Raw genomic sequence first — 21,597 nt, forward strand, 5'->3', positions numbered from 1 at the left:
GCTGACATAGGAAGAGGCACTCTCTGAGTTTGCTTCAGAGAGAACAAAGAGATTATTCTAAAATTTTATATTAAACATTATCACTATGAATTACTCTTTCACCTGCTCCTAAAAGGGATAATATTTACAAAAATGGGTACCAGGCAAGTGCTCCAGAGAAAAATTGTTGAATGGTTGATATAACTCATCTTTACTTCACTACAAAGCTTTGTTTTTAATCCTGAAAGTTGGGACAAATGGAATGTGATGAAGACCTTTTATATGAGAACCAGTTCTAGGATGGTGGAGAGAGCCCTGGATTTGGAGCTGGAGGACCTTGCTGCTCACTAGCCATGTGACTTTGGGCCAGTGGTTTCTATTTCTATAAAATGAAGATAGAACTACCTGTCTATCTGTCTCAAAGGGCTATTGTAAAGATAAAAAAAAAGTGACGAAAAAGAAACCTTTGTAATCCGTAAAGTTCTTTGTGAATGCAAGGTAAGGAAGGTATGACCTACCTCCCAGAGTTGTTGCCAGGATCAAAAGAAATAATATTTATAAAGTGCTTAGCCTGATAGTAGGCTCTTCTTTTTTTAATAGATGTAATCTTTATTATTTCAAGAACAGAATGGAGAAGTAAACAGAAATTGGTTTCCTCAAGGAATTTATAAAAACACAATGCAAAACAGCAATGTATAAAATACTCTGCCTCACTTGCTTATAGAGTGAAGGACAAAGCCTGAAAAGGAGAGGATGGGGAAGGAGACCAAAACACCCCAATTCATTGAATTTTAGAATACCAGAAGTGAAAGGGAACTTAATGCTAGTGCCTTCTTTCCATAATTATCTCATTTATGTGTATAAATATCTGGTTTGTACAGAGTGGTTTGCATATTGTCTCCCCAGTTAAAACTATGAGATCTTTGAGAGAAGGGAATGTTTTTACCCAGTGCTTAGCACAGTGCCTGGAATATGGTAGGCACTTAATAAATGCTTTTTATGCTGTCATATCCTTATTTTGCCACCAGAGGGCAGAAGAGAATAAGATGAATGACCAGAGCCTCTCCTTTAACAGGAACGAAGAACTTTGAATTTCAGAGCATTAAGGTACTTTAGAGGATTGAATATAAGATCTGGAAGGGGCCTTAAAATAAATAGACTGCTAGAGTTGGAAAGTACATTACAACAGTGGTTTTCAGAGTGTGATTTGGGGACCCCTATGGATCCCTGAGACTCTTTTAGGGGGTCCTTGAGTTCAAAACTATTTTCATGATACTAAAATATTTTAATTTTTAATGTGGTAAACCTTGCTGGATATAACTCACATAAACAAAAACTCTTGGGTAGGGGAGAAGTCTTCAATAATTTTTAAGAGTGTAAAGGAGTTCTAAAACCAAAAAGTTTAAGAATTGCTACCTTAAAATGTAAAATATAGACTATCAGAGCAAAAAGTGACCTTAGAAGATCATCTAGTTAAATTCCTTTTTCTTGTGAAAAGTTTTTTTGAATTTTTTTTTTTAAAGAACAAGTTATTTCCCAATATTCCTTCTCCCCTCATTGAATACTGTCTTGTAACAAAGAACAGCCTTTACAACATTCTGCATCTGTAGTCCCCAGCATCTCTCAAGGAGAAGAAAATATTCTCTGAGAACAAGATTAGTCATTATAATTAATCTGAGTTCATTTGCTTTAAATTAAAAAAAAAAACCCATTGTACTGTAGTCTAATTGTAGTCATACTGTAATCTAAATGTTGTCATATTATTGTTTAATTTTAAATTGTTTTCTTGGTTCTGCTTGCTTAATTCTGCATTAGTTCATGCCTTGTCTCCCTATGTTTCTCTGAATTTTTCCTATTTATCACTCTTATGTTACAGTAATATTCCATTACATTCATATGTAATAATTTGTTCAGTCACTCCCCAACTTATGAATACCCACTTTGTATTTTTTTTGGCTACCACAAAAGTGCTGCAATGAATATTCTAACCTACATTAAAATTTTACAGGTTGAGAAATGAAGGCCTAGTGAGTGAGAAGTGACTTGCCTAAGATCTGACTTAATGGAAAAATCAGACTTCCTGACTTGTAGCTGAAGGCTCTCTCCATTGAACTACACCCACTGGAGCTTTTAAAGAAACACACTCAAAATGTCTCGATGAATTTCTTTCTGCTCCTTTTTAAAGTTGAAAATGGGACTGAATAAAGACTTATTCCACTGATTCAGACAAACCTTATAAGGAAAGAATGTCATTGTGAACTTGCAGGGAATTTGATGGCTGAGAACCGCTTTTCACATTAAAACAGCCAGGGTAGCCGAGCAATGGTGATGGTAAGAAGCTGAGAACAATAGTCCTAAAGGCTACATCACCTTCTTCTCTCCCATACAGTGATTGTCTACAGGCAACAGATTAAAGCAAAGAGAGCCAGACTTATAGGCTGTTATAGGCTGGCCCATTACATGGCTGGTCATGTAACTGATTGTACAAGAAATAGGGAGGGAGAGGAAGGGGAAGAGAAAAGGGGGGAGGAGGAAGGAGAAGGGTGGGGAGGGAGAAGAGAGAAGAAGAAGAAGAAGAAGAAAAAGAAGAAGAAGAAGAAGAAGAAGAAGATGATGATGAAGAAGGAGAAGGAGAAGGAAGAGGAGGAGAATGAGAAAGAGGAAGAGGAGGAGAAGGAACTAAGAACTAGGTAAAAATTTTTCAGGGTAGAACTCTGGGAACCTTATGCTTTGGTTTCCCCCTATGTTGTCTTCCTTGGTGAAGGATATCTTGGATGCTTTAAGTAATATGAAATCCTGGGCTCAGAAAACACCAAATCACTTAGGCAGTAATGATAAAGGACATGAGTCTGCTAAAAGGATTGGGACTACAGACACCAGGCCTGACGCAGAGCCAAGTGCATGCTTCACCAGTGGGATATGTTCTGGGTGTGTTTCATCTCCTGCCATCTTGGGATATAGTGACAGAACCGGGGTCATGTGTGAATTTCTCTTGGTTCCTGTGGATCCAGACCTCTGACCTGAACTGTCTTTCTACCATCTTACTCCTCAATCCCTCTCTTAACCATCTTTACAAATATTATCCAAGAGTAGCAGTGGTTGCCCTCTGGGGACCCGGCCTGCTAATTTGAACACAAGTTGGGAAATGCTGCTATTATTTTTCCTCCTCCTCCTCTTCCTTTTTCTCTTCTTCCTCTTCCTCCTCCTCCTTCTCTTCCTTCTCCATTTTTCTTTAAAAAGCTGGGACAATTTACTTTTGCCCTGTGCAGTTTTCATTTTGATTCTTGAAATATAGCTCTGAAAAAAGGCTTTTAAAAAGCCCATTTTGTTTTAAATGGAGTTATTTGACCGTACCTTTAAACCCAAATTATTCTGGGTTTCTTTAAATGGTCAGTAATAGGTCCAGCCCAAGCTTCTGTAGCTTGTGGTTTAGGATCTGATAGCTTAGAATGAGTGTAAATAGCAATTGTTTTCTGTTCTGGCCAGCGACTCCAAAGGTCTTTCCCCTCCCAGACTGATATCTTTGTGATGGTAAATTGGGCTATCTTTTGTCTCAGTTCTTACCTAGCCCTTAGTCATTGAATGGGTGTGGCCTCAGACAAACTGAGACCTCGGAAAGACCTTAATTTAGAAAGGCCAAGGTCACTCACTACATCTTTGGTCACCACCAGTTGTCTCGACCTTTGTCTTGCCACTGGACTCTGACAACTCTGGAGGAGAGAACTAGGCTGATGACTTTGTGTAGGTCTGCCTCACTCAAATTCAATTCACGTGCAGATCCAGACATGCATTTGATGTCATTGATTCTCTCTGAGAATGAAGGATGAACAACAGTAACCCTGATCCCTGGTGTTTGCAGAGGGAACACTTGCACCAATGCCATCCTTCATCATCATAGGACTCTTCATGGTTTAAGCCCAACCAACAAGTATTCCACCAGTTCTTTGGCTACCAAATTTGCATCCTCTATATCATTAATTGCTCTTATTCAAAATCATTGTCTCCCGAGACAAGAATATGCAGCTCCATCCCACAGTCCCCTAGTCCCTTCCCTCCTCTTCCTTTCTTGTACCTTTTGGGACTTCTCTTGTCTCCCCACCTTGATATCGAAGGGATTGACCTTGGCAAGGGGAAGGGCAATCTCTTCCTCAGGGATCCGAATAAAGGAGGAAGGGATGGGTGAAGATGGAGAAGGATTTTCAGGTTTGGAGTAGATATGATGAAAGAGCTCATGATGTATTGGCTCATTTTCCTTATTAATATGGGAAGTGAGGACATTTACTGAGAGAGATGAGTAGGGATAACATCAGGAGCTTGGGGAGAGAAGAGACGATCTGAAAAAGTAGCTGAGGGGAGTGAAATAGATAGTTAATCAAGGAAGAATAAAAGGATTGCCATGCAGCAGTAAGAGCCTTGCTGATATTAGCATGAATATTTAGTAGACCCAGTGGAGTTATTTCCTCTGTTCATGTTCAATGGGAACAGAGAAAAGAAAATGGTGATCCAAGGCTGAGAAGAGACAGAGTGTGAAGGTGAAAGGGCAGAGGACAAAGGAGTTCAGAGTAAAGGACAGCTATAGGGTTAAGACTATAGTTAGGGGAAAAGGAAGGGGAAGGGAGGAAAGTGAGTCCAAGATAGGAATTATGGAACAAAGAGAGCTAGAGCTAGAGAGAGTGGAAATTTCTTTGAGGATGCTAAATAGATTTAGAAGGAGTGAGATATAGGGAAAAATGGATGGACAAGAGATTATAATCAGAGAGTGGCACAGTTATAGGTGATGATAAGATTAAAGATATGACCATTCATGTAGGTGTCTGAAGTAGAGTAAAGGTGTAGGTCATTAGAGTTGAACAGGCTAATAAACTGGAAGGACAGGGTGTCTGTGACCTTGAACCAGGTACTGAACCCTTGAGAGAGATAGTAAACTGAAGGCCAATGGATTAGAGTAGCAAAGATATGGACTGGATAATACAGACAAGTAGAATGAACCTGAGAGAAGAGGTTGTTGAGTGACAATAGCAGAGGGAAGCTGTGTGTAATCCCTCAGAATTTGGTCCTCCATCACAGTAACCACATTTTCTCAGGATCTCACTGGTCCTTGAGGTCATAAAGTGTATGAAGACTCCTGGCAGTATTCATGGAGAATTTATAGAGAGCCCACTGCTACATAAAAGAGAAGCTAACCTGCTAATCAGTAAACTCATCTAGCACCTGCTTTGGAGGAAGCAGCTGAACCTTGAGCACCCCACTAGAATTCATAAACCCGTTGGTGCTACCAGGGGCAGCTTTCTAAGCCAGCGCAAGGTAATCATTAGAAAAAATAAAAGCAAAAAGGGAAATTTAAAATCTGAAGCCATTGTTGTCCTAAGCGAATGTTGTTAAGGAACCAATGGCCCAGGATGAAGGGGGAGAAGGGAGAAGAGTGGGTTTCTTTATCCCCTCTTCTATTTCATTGCCATATGACAGTATTTCCTGTCCACTGTGAGTAGCTGATACTCCAGATTCTTCCAACCATGCTACCTTGCCACAGTAATGTCTCATATATGGAACAAGGAGTATGCCAACTCCTCTTCCTGACTCGGTAAAGAACAGATTTAGCAAATATTTTATTAAGCATTTACTTTGTGTTTGGCTCTGGCAACATGGAAACAAAAACAAAATAGTCCCAGCCATCCAAGAGCTTACATTTTATTGGGGATAGGAGAGGAAAATTACATAAACACATATACACATAAAAACATACATACACACATGTAAACATACACATATAAACATATGTGTTTAGATACATAGACATAGATATATACACATATAAATAAACCTATATAAAACATATAAACCTATATAAACCTACATGAACACATAAACATGTAAACATTTGTATACCTATAAACATGAACATACAAAACACACACATATGTACATATGTAACACATACATGCATGAATATAAACATTCAAAAAATATAAAAGCACTGATTGAAAGGATCATTAGAGGCTATTTGGAAAACATATACCTGAACTGAGACTTGAAAGAAATAGAATGGTTTTGGATGATGGAGATGAGAAGGAAGCCCATTCTAGGTATGCAGTTGGGCATGCCTTTGCAAATTCACAAAGGTGGGAGGGGGAATGAAAGGCAACATGATGCATTGGAAAGAGTTCTGGATTTAAAGTCAAGGGCCCTGAGCTCAAATCCTGTCTCTGCCACTTGTTACCTGTGTGACTTTGGGCTGGTCTCTTAGCTTTTGTGAGACTCAATTTCTGTATTTGTAAAATGTGATGGGATTTAGTCTAGATGATTTTTGGCCTCTGTTCCAGCTATGATCCTATCATAGTTGAGTTCAAGAATGTCTAATAGGCTTGTTTGGTTGAAACCTAGATGTTGGTGTTCATGATGCTGAGTATTGTGAAATAAAGTTTCAAAGATAGATTGGGGACAGCCTGTGTCAGACTAAGAAAGATGCATTTCATCTTAGAGACAATAAGGAAACCAATACAGATTTTTAAGTGTATGTGGGGGTCATAGACTTTCGACTTGGTATGATATTTTGGCAACTGATGGATTGGATAGAGTTGGTTGAATGGGAAAAAGAAAGAGGAAAGAAGATAAAACAGAAGCAGTAGAAGCTGTGAAGAAGGTGACTTGAAAGGGTTTGAAATTAAGAAGGTCAAAGATTAGAATTTAGAAGGAAAAATTTGGGAGATTTTAATGAGAAATCAAAGGATGAGAAAGAGAAGAACTCAAGAAGAATGAATTGAGAAGAAGAAGGAAGACAAGGTAAGACAAGGGAAAGGAATTGGATCTTCCTGTCAAGATACTAAGGAGGTAAGGTGACAATTTCATCACAAACAGGTTGTCACAGCAGTTCTCCAGGAGAGATGGACACGAGTGTTCATAGTATCATAGTCTCAGAGATGGAAGGGAACTCAAAGGCCAGTTAGTCCATTTTCTCATTTTACAAATAAGGAAACTGAGACCCAGAGAGGTTTAGTGACTTACTCAAATTCACACAAGTAGTCTCAAAGGCAAAATTTGAACCCGGAGCTCCTGACTAGCAGTAATATTCCACTGCCATGCTATCTCCTGTTGGACAGGTAGGTGGCACAGTGAATAGAATTCTGGTCCTAGAGTCAGGAACTTTTTGTGTTGTTCAGTTGTGACTAACTCTTGCTGACTCCATTGGGGATTTTCTTGGCAAAGATACTGGAGTAGTTTACCATTTGCTTCTCCAGCTCATTTTACAGGTGAGGAAACTGAGGCAAACAGGATTAAGTGACTTGCCCAGGGTCACACAGCTAGTAAGTATCTGAGGCCAGATTTGTTTGGTTTTTTTTTAAACATGAATTCCCCAAATAGTTAGGAGAAGACACGAATAGGTGTCACCTTCTTTATAAGCATCTAATTTTACAAGAAAATGAACAGATTCATTTGTTCCAAGGCACAAAGGGCATCAAGCTTATGGAAAAATTGAGACAGACTGAAAAAAAAAAGCAATTAGTTCCCAGATGGAGAAATTTGTTATTACCTAACAAGTGCCAAATAATCTTTAGAGAGATAACAATCAAAATGCACAAAAGTCAGGGCAGGCTGGGTGAGGGAATTTCTGCCCAAACAGCATTCTCATAGGGTTCTTCAGATGGCCAACTGGTACCTGCTGACAAACTTCCTCCCACTCAAGAGACCCAGGGGATCACTTGTATTTGTAAAATCCTTCTCCTGTCTTCCAGCTCAACTTCTTTTCTTCTACCAATTTATTTAGCAACTGGCTGGGTTGGAATGATGAGTCTTTCGAATCCATCTATGATGAACTTGGTGGTATCCAGACCAACATTGTCCAGGAGTTCACATGGACCCATGGGGTAACCAACTCCCACCTTCATGGCTACATCAGTATCTTCTTTTGATGCATCTCTTCTTTCGTGCATCCTGATTGCTTCTATAAGATATAGTACAAGGAGACAGTTTACAATAAATCCGGGGCTATCCTTGCAAATTACTGGATTCTTTCCCAAAACTTTGCTAAAGTCTACAAGAGATTCAAATGTTTTCTGACTGGTCATTGGTGTCTTAATGACCTCTACTAGCTTCATCATGGGCACAGGGTTGAAAAAATGGAGCCCCCCAAATCGGTCTTGCCTGGTGATAGAATTGGCTAAGTCTGGGATTTGCAAAGAGGAAATATTGCTGGCAAAGATTGTGTGTTCTGCTGCAATCTTGTCCAGCCTCTGGAAAAGCTCATTTTTTACTTTCAGGTCTCCATGATGACTTCTATCACCAAGTCAGTGCTATGGACCACAGAAGCCACATTTGTGCTCAAATATATGTTGCTCATGGTCTTCTTAATAAATTCATCACCAGCCTGAGGGTTCCCTGCAAATTTCTTTTTGGCCACTCTTCGGAGGTTTTCTTCAATTTCTTTTTGGGACTTGGTCAGGATCTCATCTGACTGGTCCACTAACACAACTGTATGTCCAGGTGATGCAGCAACCTGTGTGAACCCCGCACCCATGAGCCCATCTCCAATGACAATCACGTGCTTAATGAAGATCTTCTTGGCTGAGGCTGCAGGTCCAGTGACAGAGGAATAGGAGGTCATGAAGTGCATGAATTGCTGGGTGACGAAGGCTGAGGCCAAATTTGAACTCAGGAATATAAGTCTTTATGGCACCACATAACTGCTGCTACTGAGTAGCTCCACTCAAAGTTCATGCTGGTCTCCTTGCTAGAAGACTAAGGGGTCATAAGTTATCAGTGAAGACAAAACCTTTCATTTTTAAAGGATGGAATAATTTTAAATGCAACAATAAAGAAAATGGATCTGAATTTGCTGAGGGGAATTTTAACCTTTGTCAAGAAGCTGGAGGGTTAGAAAATCTCCACAGAGGAGAAAGAAGAGTCTCTTTTTGGTCAGTCAAAAAAGAGAACATTAATCCTTCAGTTCTGGACAGCCAGGAGGTGCAGTGGATAGAGCATCTGAATTCAAATCTAGCCTCTGAAACTTACTAGCTGTGTGATCCTGGGCAAGTCACTTAACTCCAATTGACTCCCAAAAAAATCCTTCAGTTCTTCTCTTGAGAATAATTTTCAAACTATGTATCTGTAGAGTCAAAATTTTTCTTTGTAACCCTCATCCTTATTGATTTAGGTAAGCAAAACAATGGCATCCATAATGGGTGCATTTTACTCTACTGGAGCATGAATGTTTAGAGGTAATATAGATAAGAAGTTCTTACTGAAGACAAAAGAGAAGGAATCTCTGGGGGCAGAAGCAGCTGCTTGTTCCCAAAGGAAAGTGCTTCTGACCCACAGGGTTGGTTAAAAATGTGAGACCATCTAGTAAAGGTCAGAAAAGACAAGGGTGGTGGTTGGTGACTCCAGGCTGAGGGACACTGAGGCAGTGGTTTATTGACAATAACAATGGAGAAGGCTGCTCTGTTCCTGGGTCAGGGTTTCCAATGTCATGGAGAGACTTGTCAGGCCTGATGACTGCCGCCCACTCTTGGTGATTCATGCTGGTGCACTGATACTATCAGGAGGAATCTAGAAAGCATTGCCAAGGATTATGGAGGCTTGGGCAAGAAGCTGAAGACCCAAGGGGCACAGGTGGAGTTTTTCTGTTACTAATGTTAATTGAAGGCAAGGGTTTCAGAAGAGTCAAGTCACCAAGTGGGTATCAAATGCTTACTATGGGCCAGATACTTTTCTAAGTGCTGAGATAGGAAAAAAGGCAAAAACAGTTCCTTCCCTGAAAAAGCTCACATTCTCACGTGTGATTTAATGGGAAAAAAAACCCAAATATGCATATACACCTCGTTTGCAAGGTAAATGGCAGATATTCTTGAAAGGAAGGCACAAGCATGGACCAGGGAGGGTCTCTCAAAGAAAGTGGGATTTGAGCTGAGACTTGATGGAACCTATGGCAGCCAAGAGGTCAAGATGAGAAGGGAGAGCATTCCATGTATTAGAGAGAGCCTGTGAAAAGTCACAGAGGGGGAAATGGCATGTCTTGTGTGAGGAATCATAAGGTTAGGAAGAACTTTAAAAGCCAAATAGAGGATTTCATATTTGATCCTCAAAGTAATAGGGAGCCACTGAAGGTTATTGAATAGGGGTTTGACATGGTGAGACCTGAACTTAAGAAAGATCACTTTGGCAGCCGAGTGGAGGATGGACTAGAGTAGGGGAGAGACTCGAGGAAGGGAACTTAACTAAGACTATTGCAATATTCCAGAAGATTTGAGAAGTCATCAGTTGGTTAAAATCAGCCAATGTATGAGACTAGGCTTTGTATGGACCATGGCTTTGTATAGACAAAATGGTAAATTTATGATAGGCTTTTAGTAAGGTATGCAGCACCTTATAAGTTATACTAATAATGTTTTTACATAGATGCTTACAAATCTAATCAAAGAAGATTTAAATTAAAAAGGAAAGAGAAGGGGAGGAAGAAAACTACCCAAGCACACATACCGACTTGGATGCCATAGCAATCAAGAAGCCCAGACTTCCACAGAACATAAAATCCAAGGAGGAAATCATCAATGAAACCCATGCTCTTGGATATCTATGCACAAACACACAAAGTCTGGGAACTAAGCAGGAACTTGAGATCCTAATACCAAGGAGAGGAGCTCAGCCTAATAGGCATCACTAAGACTTGGTGAGAAATAACCTATGTCTGGAATATATTTTTGGAAGAGTATATTGTATTCATAAGGAACACAATAACTGAAAAGGGGTGGGGGGGAACAGCATTGCATATGAGGAAGATAGACTCATCCAAGGAAATCCAAGAGGTAGAGGAGGGAAGGCTTATTAGGAAGCATTTGGATGAAGATGAACAGTGGTAATGTAGAAATGATATTGTCATTTGAGTATACTATAGCCTATCAGGACAGGAAGAGGAAATAGATGAGGAGTTTGGGTAATAGATCACAAGGTTGGAACAGTCATGTTGTTCAGTCATGCCTAACTCCGTGTGACCCCATGAATGTTGTCCAGGGATTTTCTTGGCAAAGAAGTGCCAAAGGAGTGGTTTGCCATTTCCTTCTCCAGCTCATTTTACAGATGAGGAACTGAGGCAAAGAGAGGTTGAGTGACTTGCCCAGGGTCACACCACTAGTAAGTGTTTGAGGCTGGATTTGAACTCAGATTTTCCTACCTCTAGGCTCTATCCACTGCACTCCCTAGCTAACCCAATCATCATGAAAGACTTCAATTAAGCAAGCAATATATGCCAAGCCTAGGGATGCAGACAGAAAAGCAAGGCAGTGCTACTTCCTAATCAGGGGGAGGTTTAGCTTTAGGATATGATGAAACCCACGAGTCCTTAGGGAACAATCAGAGGTTATATGGCCTAGAGGATTTTCGTGGCAGGGCAGATGATAAGGCCTGGTAGACTTAGGGAGCATTGACAGGGAAGAGGCTAAGTCTGTGTTCCACCAACAGTTCCCAGTTACTAGAAGGATTGCTGTGATTGGCTCCCTACTCATCCAAGTTATTTGAGTGATCAAATCTTTGCCCAATGATCACTAGGAAAGGGGTAGTGGTCTTAAGGATTGAAGCACAGCAGGATTTGGAGCAGGGGTTATCTCCCTTAGGGACAGGAATGGTGTGTGCATATGATCAGCATTTAGCCTAGAGAGCTATCCATTTCATGGTGAGATCTGGGATGAGGGAAAGCAAGGACTTTCTTTGAACTGTTCTGGTTTAGTCTGACCAGACCCTAGTGGTCAGCAGTGTAATACGTCAGTTTAGAAAGCTAACGTAATCTTAGGGGCCATTATGAGAGACCTACTTCTAGATATGAGGTCCCAATGTTACTGTTGTACTCTGCCCTCGTAAGAGAGCAGAGTAACATCTGGAATGTTGAGCTCCATAATTTAGGAAGGATACTAATATCCTTCCTAAAGGATATCAGGAAAAACTAGGGGGTCTCTAGATCACTGAAGGACCTCAAGATCTTGCCATCATTTGAAAGAATCTGGAGATGATAGGGATGATACGATAACTTTTTCAAGTATGTAGAGACATAATACAGAAGGGAAATTATACTTGTTCTTCTTGGTTTCAGGAGGCAGACCTCACAAATATCAGTGGAGGTTGCCAAACACCATATTTAGGCTTGATGTAAAACTTCCTGACATCAAAGGCAATCCAGAAATTACATGGGTTGCCTCAGAAGGCAGTGGGTTCTCCCCTTTCCATCACCTTTTGTTTTTCAATTTTTTTTGGATTGGGGAAGGCAAGGCTATTGAGGTTAAATGACTTGCCCAAGGTCATACAACTAGTAATTTTTTTTTTCAAGTATCTGAGGCCAGATTTGAACTCAGGTCATCCTGACTCCAGGACTGGTGCTTTATTCATTGCTCCACTTACCTGCCCCTTTCTATCACCGCCTTGTCACCTCCATAAATGTTTTAGAGCAAAGTCTGAATGCCTTCTCATTGGGGATATTTCAATGAGGATTTTTGTCCAGAGATGGACTGGACCAGATGACCTCCTAAGGTCCCTTCTAGTCCTTGAGATAGCATGATTCTTTCAAAGGGAAGGATTAGAAGAAGGGAAGCCAATCAGGAAGTTCTTACAATAAGCCAGGTGAGAAGTACAAGAGGTTTTCTGTAGAGTGGTATCTGTGTCAACGAAAGGATAGTATAGATACAGGGGGTGTTGTGTAGTACTTGAAAAGTAATTGTTATGGGGGATGAGAGTGGTAGATGTGCTGAAAAATGTTTAACAACTGCTCTTGGGGGTGGGGCATATGCGTAACATATTTGAAGGTTTAATTTGTATTATTAACATTTTCGCCATCATTTTTCTAAGTCTAGAAGTACATAAAACAATAAAACGAGACCTACTTTGTAGCATTTGCTGATCTGTGAGGTGTAAATGGTCACAGTGAAAATTTAATAATCAGCTCTCAAAAAAGTAAAGAGAAGAGATTCAAAAAGAGCCCTATAGGACAGCCATGCCTAGAGTGGGGTTCAGAGGTAGATAAAAGAAAATATAAACAATAGGGACCAAGGAATGGTGAAATTGTAAGAGGACGACGAGGAGAGAGTATGGAAGTTGAGGAAGTAGAAGGGTGGTCAATAGTATCAAATATCCGGAAAAGTAAAAAAGAATGAAGGCTGAGAAAATGTCCTTGGGTTTAACAATGAAGAGATCAGTCCTAGTCCTAGGGAGAACAGTTTCAGATAAGAGATTGGGTTGGAACATAGAGTGCAAGAGATCAAGAAGTGAGTTGGGAAGTGAGGAAATGGAAACAATCATGATGTGTGGTTTTTTCTAGGAGCTGATGCAGTCAAGTGAATGCTTTTTAACGATGGGAGAAATTTGGGTAAATTTATAGGCAGTAGGGAAGAACCAGTGGAACCACAAAGAACCAGTGGAAGGCAGCCAGGTCACTGAAGGAACTCAAGATCATGTTATCATTTGAAGGAACTCAGCGATTTTCATTCTGGAGATGAGAAAATGAGATACAAAGATTAGACAGATAGGGGAGATTATAGCTAGATAATCAAAGAAAAAGGTCCTAGAAGAGATGAGAACAGAATCATGGACATAAATAAAGGTGTTAGTCTTGGTAAGATATGACACCCCTTCTTCAGAGACTGGAGTCAATGAGGAGGTGAGAGGTGAAGATGTAAAGGGGTGCGTAGGTGTCAATCCCTGGAAAGGAGGGAGGTAAGAACATGACAATTGTCCCTGGTTTTCTCAGCAAAACAGGAGGCAAAGTCTCAGTCCTGTTGGGAAAGGGTATGGTGTGGTGATGTTGGGAGTATAAGGAGAGAGAAAGAGCTGTTGAAGGGAGCATCATAGAGAGTCATAAAGCATAAAGGATGTTTTATAGAAGCATAAAAGGAAAAATAAAAGGCTGGCTATGCAGCTGCAGCAAGAGCAACATTGAGATTAGATCATGTGAATTTGTAGTGAATACCAAATGCCTGGTGGTATGACTTCTTCCAACCAGACAAATCCATAAGATTTAGGGCTAGAAGAGAAATTCAAGATTATTTAGTCCAACAGCCTCGTTTTACCTTCAGAGGGTAAGTGACTTCCCCAGGTCATAAAGGTAATAATTAATTGAACTGGAGTTGGAACCCAGACACCGACTCCAAAGCTAAATACTTTCCCCCATGTTGGTTTTTTTTTTTTTGTGCCAATTTAAAAGTTGGAACAAAAATGTCTAGTAGAAATGATTGAGGGTTAGGTATTGGCAGGGCATGAACAACGAGAAGACAAGGGACCAATGGAGTCAAGGGTGGAGGATAAAGGTGGTGCTTTATTTATGGATAACCATAGAGGCAAGACTATTAAGGCAGAAAAATGAGGCCAGAACCCAGGTGATGGACTAGGAGAACAGGGAGGGACAGAGGCACCAGAGGTGATGATAAACAGAATAAGTTTTGAAGGAGTAAGAGAGTTGGAGAGATAGAAAGATAGGAAATTATGGTTAGGAGGAAAATTTTGAGAGTTCAAGATCATGAAGGTAGCACAGTTGTAGGTGAAAGAACACTGGTTCTGGAGTTAGAGGGCCTTGCATCTACTTCCACTTTTGACGCTTACTAGGTTGGTGATCTTGGCCAAGTCCCAACCTCCCTGGGCCTCAGCTTCCCTGTCTGGAAAGTGAAGGAGATAATGGTGTTTGGCAGCGTGAAGGAGTTCAAAGGGAGGGAACAGAGAAGGCGATGTTTCTGAACTCCAGTTCTGACATTGCCCTTTTGGTGTTAGCCTCTCCTTTCCCTTCCCCCCTCGAACCCCCCAGCAAGTTGAGCTATCAGTAGGTCCTTGGTCTTTATCTGTGATGTCTTAGAAAGAACACGGGACTGAATATTGGAGCATCTTGGTTCGTGTTTGATTACTTACTCAGTGCTGTGTGACTGTGGGATTCAATGTCTTCCTCTGTAAAATGGGAATAACATTAGCATCATCCGTCCCTCGGGATGACACAGAGGGAGCTTTTTGCAAGCCACAAAATGCTATACCATGTGCAATTATTGTCACTTATTATTTATTATTATTAACTTATTATTGATAATAATTCTCTCCTAATCCTCACTTCCCCTTCCCCAACCTCTTGATAGTCAGCCCTTTTGACCGACCAAATCTTTTTGAATTGGATCTCCTACTTCCCTCCCTCTTCCTTGTTTCCCCACTTATACTTGGTTGCTGCCCCACTGTACCTCAGGGCCAGCTCCATCATTCAGTTCCATCCCTCCCTTATGATGCCGTGACCTGTGGCCCCATCACAGTGACTGCACTTCTACTACCACCAGAAACTGAGAGCCTGTTGAGGCCATTAATTCACTGGAGGTAATTAATCATCTGGTAATTAGTTGATTTCTTTTTTTCCAGCTCTTTAACCAGTTGGGATTTGTGTGGAGGGGATGTGGACAGGTGTTTCCTTCTCTGAGTCACCTGTGGGTATCAGGCAACACTTCTGGGAAATTTGCTAACAAATTATTTGCCAGTATCACTTTCTGGATCTACTTGAGCTCCATAGTACAGAAGAGTCCAGCCTGAGAAGACTGTGAAAAGAGCCTGGAAACCAAGATGTCGAGTTTCTACAGGGCTTCTTAATCTTTTTTGTGTGAGTCATGGAACTTGCCCTTTGGCAATCTGCTGAATCCTATGGGCTCCTTCTCAGAATAGTGCTTTTTTAAACATATAAAATAAAATATTAAGGATTACAAAGGAAACTGAACTCTAGTTGTCATGATATTAAAAACAAGGTCACAGTCCCCACATAAAGAACCTTGGTGATTCAGGATTAACTTGTGGTATAATTCTAAGCATCTCTCTCCCTCTCTGGGCCTCACTTTCTTCATCAGTAGGTTTCATTTTCCTCATCTACACAATGAGAGGATTATGGGTACCTTGTAGCACTAACATTCTGGATTCTGTAGGTGTTGTTACCACCATTAGAATTTAAGCTTTTTTGTTTTTTTGGAGGAGATTAGGCAAGAAAATTGAGGTTAAGTGACTTGTCCAAGGTCACACAGCTAGTAAGCATCCAACGTCTGAGGCCCCATTTGAACTCAGGTCCTTCTGACTCCAGGGCCAGTGCTCTAGTCACTGTGTCACCTAGTTGCCCCCAAACAGTGGAGACTGTCTTGATCGATACCCTGGGGACTTAGCACAGTGCTTTCCATACAGTAAATGATTAATAAATAACTTTTTATTCATTCGTCCATTTTAAAGACCCTTTCAGTGATGACATTTTATATGCTTTGTTAAAGTTTCATTCAGCTTTAACGTTTTATGTTCTCCATTAGGGTCTTTTTCAGCTTTAACTCCTTATGTTCCTAGGTCTCTGACAAGCTAAGAGTGGGCCACTCCTTTCAAAGATGGCCATTTATGTATGTGTAGACTTCTCCACCCTCCTCCTCCACAGACAGACAATCCCATCTATTTCATGCTGTTACTGCTTCTTCTACTGACTGCTCTAGAGCTAGCCTTCATCCAGAACATGATAACTGTTTACATCATTGCTTTTTTTTTTTTTTTGCTGGGGTAGAGGGAGGGGAAAGACTATTTTGGGGGTCACCATCCCAACTGGGATACTTGAGATTCACGGCAAGTTAAAGTTGAAATGTTAAAATTTGTTATTTAGAGAAAGGAGATGACAGAGGTACCACCTCTCCTCATAGTTAGAAGGTCCAATTACCCAGGAGAGACTACACCCCCAGTAAAAAATGTTTCTAGAACATCAGTGGGTGAGTTATAGCTACCTCTGTAAGCCTTACAGTGAGAAGATCTCTTAGAAAGAATTTTCTTTTCCTTCCCCAATCTGGGCCCTTACCACCATCTTCTGTTAGGACTATTGAAATAGCCTTCTAACCAAACTAATTCATTCCCAATTTCTTTTCCTTTCCAATCTATAATGTACACACTACCAGACTAATTTTTCTTATGTATGGATCATATATTTCTGCTCAAAACCCTGTAGTGGCTCCCCCTTTACCCATGAAATCAACTTCAAGTACCAAGTACTCCTGGTACTTAAGGTCAACCACAATCTTCTCATTCAGTGAAGTGTTCCACTGCCCTGGGCTAGGCTGTTTCTTCTCTGTTGAACTCATTCCTATCCCCAGCCTATGGTCCTACTACTCCCCCCACTGTGAATTCCTCTCTCTTTTTTCTGTGCTTATCTAAATCCTACATATCCTTCCAAGCTTGCCTCTTACATGAAGCCTTCCTTGGGAACTCCTGAAAACACCAGAATCTCTTTCCTCCCCAACTACCCAGAATGCTTTAGGCTGAGCCACAGGTGCATCTCCCATGACTTTTGCTGAAGACATACACTTGGTTCTGACTAAATAGTCATCGGCAGTAAGTAGGGCCATCTCCCTTCCCTAGACAGCAGGGAAGCAGAGGAGGGTCTCCACACCCTGTGAGGGAGAGATGAGCAATTTTCTCTTCTATCTCCTAGCAAACGCTAGGATATGCTTATTCAGGTCACCCAAGCCTACAACCAGGGCCAGGACCCAGTTTAACAAGAATGTGTCAACTAGAGCTCCCTGGTATGGTGGAAATAGCCTACTGGTTTCCTGCCCAACACGTAGGAACATTTATAAAGAGATGCATTTATACTAAACCAGTCAAGTGGCTTCTACCTACAGCCTGAGGGGACCACAGACATGAGAGATTGAAAACAGTGCTATACTTGGTGTTAGAGAACTGGGTTCAGATCCCAACAATGCTTATTTTCTGCAACCTTCAACAATTTCTTTAATTTCTGTGGACCTTGGTTTCCTCAACTGTAAGTCCAGTCCTAATCCTTTGAGCCTATCATGCCGACTGCCCAACCATCTTGTGGCACTGCCACAGAAGACCTTCCTCCTACATGGAATGGGGTAGAAGGTTGGCCTTGACCTTCTCTTCTTTATCCTCCAATTTAGGACCCTCTCTATTATGTTGCTCATCTTATCTCCTTGGGAAGTGCACCTAGCCACTTACTCTTCTGCCTAGTCTATAGCACTTCTATGGTATAGAGGACAGAGTTCTGAGCTTAAAACCAGTAAGTTCAAATCCTGCCTTTGACCTTGGGCAAGTCACTTAATCTCCCTCAGTCTCAGTATTCTTATCTGTAAAATAAGGAGATTGGATTTGATGGCTTCTGATGTCCTTTTCAGCTGTAAATCTATGATCCTATCATCTATGATCCTTTCATGCAATGTATGTTGGAGTCAAACTGTATTACCCTTTCCCAGTTCTGCATACTGATGTTCACTGTCCCTCAGTGTTGTCATTCACTCCTTCCTTATTTTTATCTGTTGAAATCCTTTTCTATGACAGAATTTTGACCTGGAAGGCATCTTAGAGATCATCTAATCCAAGTCCCTCATTTTATAGAGAAAAAAATTGAGGCCCAGTGAGAAAAGTGCTTTACAAACATTATTTTGTTTGGTTTCCTACAAAAATTCTAGGAGGTAGTTGCTATTATGATCCCCACTTTATAGTTGAGAAAATTGAGGTAGAGAAAAGTTCATTGACTTGCCTGGAGTCACACCACTGGTAAGTGTTGGAGACTGGATTTGAATTCAGGTCTTTCTGACCTGGTCTGCCACTCTATCCATTTCACTCCTTAGCTGCCTCCCAATGAATGCTTATTGACTGACTGATTCCATCCTATTAAGAGACAATCATATATAGTAGAAAGAACCTTAATCTGAGAGTTACGAGACATGAACTCAAGTCCTGTAGCTGCTACTAATTTGATACATAATCTTGAGAAAATTATTGTGCTTTCTCCCTCAAGGGAACATCCTGAGGATCAAATGGAACAGTGGATAGGAAGGTGTTTTGTAGCCTGACAAATGCTCTGACTCAATATGGGTATTTGTGTGTGTGTGTGTATATGTGTGTGTGTGTGTGTGTGTGTGTGTGTGTGTGTGTGTGTGTGTGTGTGTGTGAGAGAGAGAGAGAGAGAGAGAGAGAGAGAGAGAGAGAGAGAGAGAGAGAGAGAGAGAGAGAGGGATGGCAATAGACAAGAGACAGAGACAGAGAGGGAGAGTTTTTGTCATGGTTGAGATTTTTTAAAATTAATATTATTTATTTTCAGTGTTCTACAATCACTACCATATAACTTAGATTTCCCCCCTTCCCCCCTCCCTCCCTCTTCCCTCCCCCTTTCTCCCTGAGATGCCATACAATTTTATATAGGTTCTACATATACATTCCTATTAAATAAATTTTCACTATAGTCATACTGTATAGAAAAATTAAAATGAATGGGAGAAATTATATACCAAACCAAAACATAACACACATAAAAAAATGATCTGCTACATTCTGCGATTGAATTCCATAGTTTTTTGTCTGGATGTGGAAGGCATTTTGCCTTAAAAGATATGGTTGAGATCTTTGTATCTCATGCTTGGAGAACCAAGCATGAGCTGTTGTTCAAGAAATATTTGTGAAAGAATGGTTGTTCTCCTTCGTTCTTGAAGAGGACCAAAATGACATCACGATGATAAACTCAAGTTTCAGTGTGGCCAACTGTGGCTGATCTGATCAATACGAGCTTGGAATTCTCTACCACAGATTGGGCACAGATGGTCCATGTGAACAGTTGGGGTGGATACTCCATATCTGTGCATCCTACATTTCCTTTATGCTATTTCAATTCTGCTTTGCTCATAGAGCACAGCACCCCTTCTGATGTGGGCACGCCATGGTGAGAGGTCCTATGCCAGTGTCTCCTATGTCACACAATCAAATCAAAAGTTCTTGAGAGAGACCTTGAGAATGTCCTTGTATTGCTTCTTCTGAACACCCTGTGATCGCCTGCTCCATATGAGTTCTCTTTTTGGCAAGTATACATTTTACATTCGAGCAACATGGCCAGCCCATTGGAGTTGCGCTCTCTGAAGCATAGTTTGAATACTTGGCAGTTCAGCTCAAGCAAGGACTTCAGTGTCTGGTACCTTATCCTGCCAGGTGATCCTCAGAATCTTCCTAAGACAGTTCAAATGGAAGCAATTCAGTTTCCTGGCATGGCACTGGTAGACTGTCCATGTTTCACAAGCATGCAACAATAAGGTCAGCACAACAGTTCTGTAGACTTTCAGTTTGGTAGTCAATCTAATACTTCTTCTGTCCCATACTTTTCTTCAGAGCCTCCCAAACACTGAGCTAGCTCTGGCAATGCGTGCATCAACCTCATTGTCAATGTGTACAGCCCTGGAAAGTACACTACCAAGGTAAGTGAACTTATCCACAGCATTCCAAACTTCTTCATTTGTTGTAATCCATGGTTCCACGTCTGGATGGTGTGGTGGTGGCTGATGGAGCACCTGTGTTTTCTTGGTGTTCATTATTAGGCCAAAATTAGCACAGGTAACAGAGAATCGAAAAACTAGCAAGTGGTAAGAATGCAGTTCTCTCAGATCCTGTGACTACTCAGCAGGGGAGAGAAGTTTTCAGCACTGTTGATGATCCCTCCCTTCCTGGGACTGTAGCCTTTGGCTTCCCCAATGGCACATCCTCCTAACTCTGTGGAACCTTTACTGTTCCTCATATGTGACGTACTTTATCTCCTAATTCTGAATGTTTTCACTGCCTGTTCCCCATACCTGGAATGCTCTCCATCATCATCTGTCCCCTGGCTTCCTTCAGTTCCAAGCTAAAACCCCACCTTCTGTAAGAAACTTTTGCCGTTCCCCCTAAATCTTAGTTACTCCCTTCTGAGATTGCCTATATTTGATTTTGTCTATATCCATCCATCCATGCGTACATACGTGTATAGTTGTTTATACATTGTCTCCTTCATTAGACTGTAAGTTGCTTGACAACAGGGACTGTCTTTTGCCTTTCTCTATATCACCAGCACTTAATGTGATACCTGGCACGTAGTAGGTACTTAATAACTGCTGGTTGATTGACTAACTGGTTTCTCATAATGGTGCTGGCTGCAGTGGATGAACTCTCCCTTCTGAAAGCGATTCTCATCAAATTTTTCTTAGCACTCTTTCTTTGCTCTGCCTAGATTACATCCCATTTGGTATAAAATATATTTGTGCACTGGTTTTACCCTCCCTAATGGATTACAAGATTGGAATGGGGGGGCAGGGGGCAAGACTGTACCATTCTTGTTTTTTATCTCCAGCTTCCAGCATAGGGTCTTGTACAAATTATCTTCCTAGTTAATGCTTGATAAATTGAATTAAGTTTTGAGGATTTGAAGACAAAGAAGACACAGAAGAAAGAGGACTTCCCTTAGTTTTAGAAGGCATTGGTTTGGGTCCCAATTCTGGCGTTTGCTAGCTTTGTGACCTTGACATGTCACTTAGTGTCTCTGAGCTGCAGTTTTCTCAGCTACAAAATGGTCCTAAGAAGACTGGCGTTATCTATCTTGACCTGGTGTTGGGAGAAAAGCACTTTATAAACTATAAAGTAGTTAATTTCCCTGGTCAGCAATGTAGCTCCTCCATGCCGACCCCACAAGGTATTTTATTTTGCATCTGTCTGATGCATTTATCAAGTAACATTGTGTATTATAGTTATCTATGTATGTACCTTATCCACTATTACACTGTTAAGTTCCATGATGGCAGGGTTCGTATCATCTAAATTCTGCAGATTTCGAATGCATTTATTGTGTAATATTAT

At 40.9% G+C, this 21,597-nt stretch overlaps 1 long non-coding RNA gene and 1 pseudogene across 2 annotated transcripts in view; both read right to left on the reverse strand.

Annotated features, from left to right (window-relative positions):
* The window catches only part of LOC140500133 (uncharacterized), a 67,627-nt gene that overhangs the window by 14,855 nt on the left and 31,175 nt on the right, over window positions 1-21,597 (reverse strand). The window lies entirely within an intron of this gene.
* LOC140522698 (hydroxyacyl-coenzyme A dehydrogenase, mitochondrial pseudogene) lies at window positions 5,818-8,598 on the reverse strand (annotated as a pseudogene).

The sequence above is a fragment of the Notamacropus eugenii genome, chromosome 1 (genome assembly GCF_028372415.1).
Source record: "Notamacropus eugenii isolate mMacEug1 chromosome 1, mMacEug1.pri_v2, whole genome shotgun sequence".
In the NCBI taxonomy this organism is placed as follows: Eukaryota; Metazoa; Chordata; class Mammalia; order Diprotodontia; family Macropodidae; genus Notamacropus; species Notamacropus eugenii.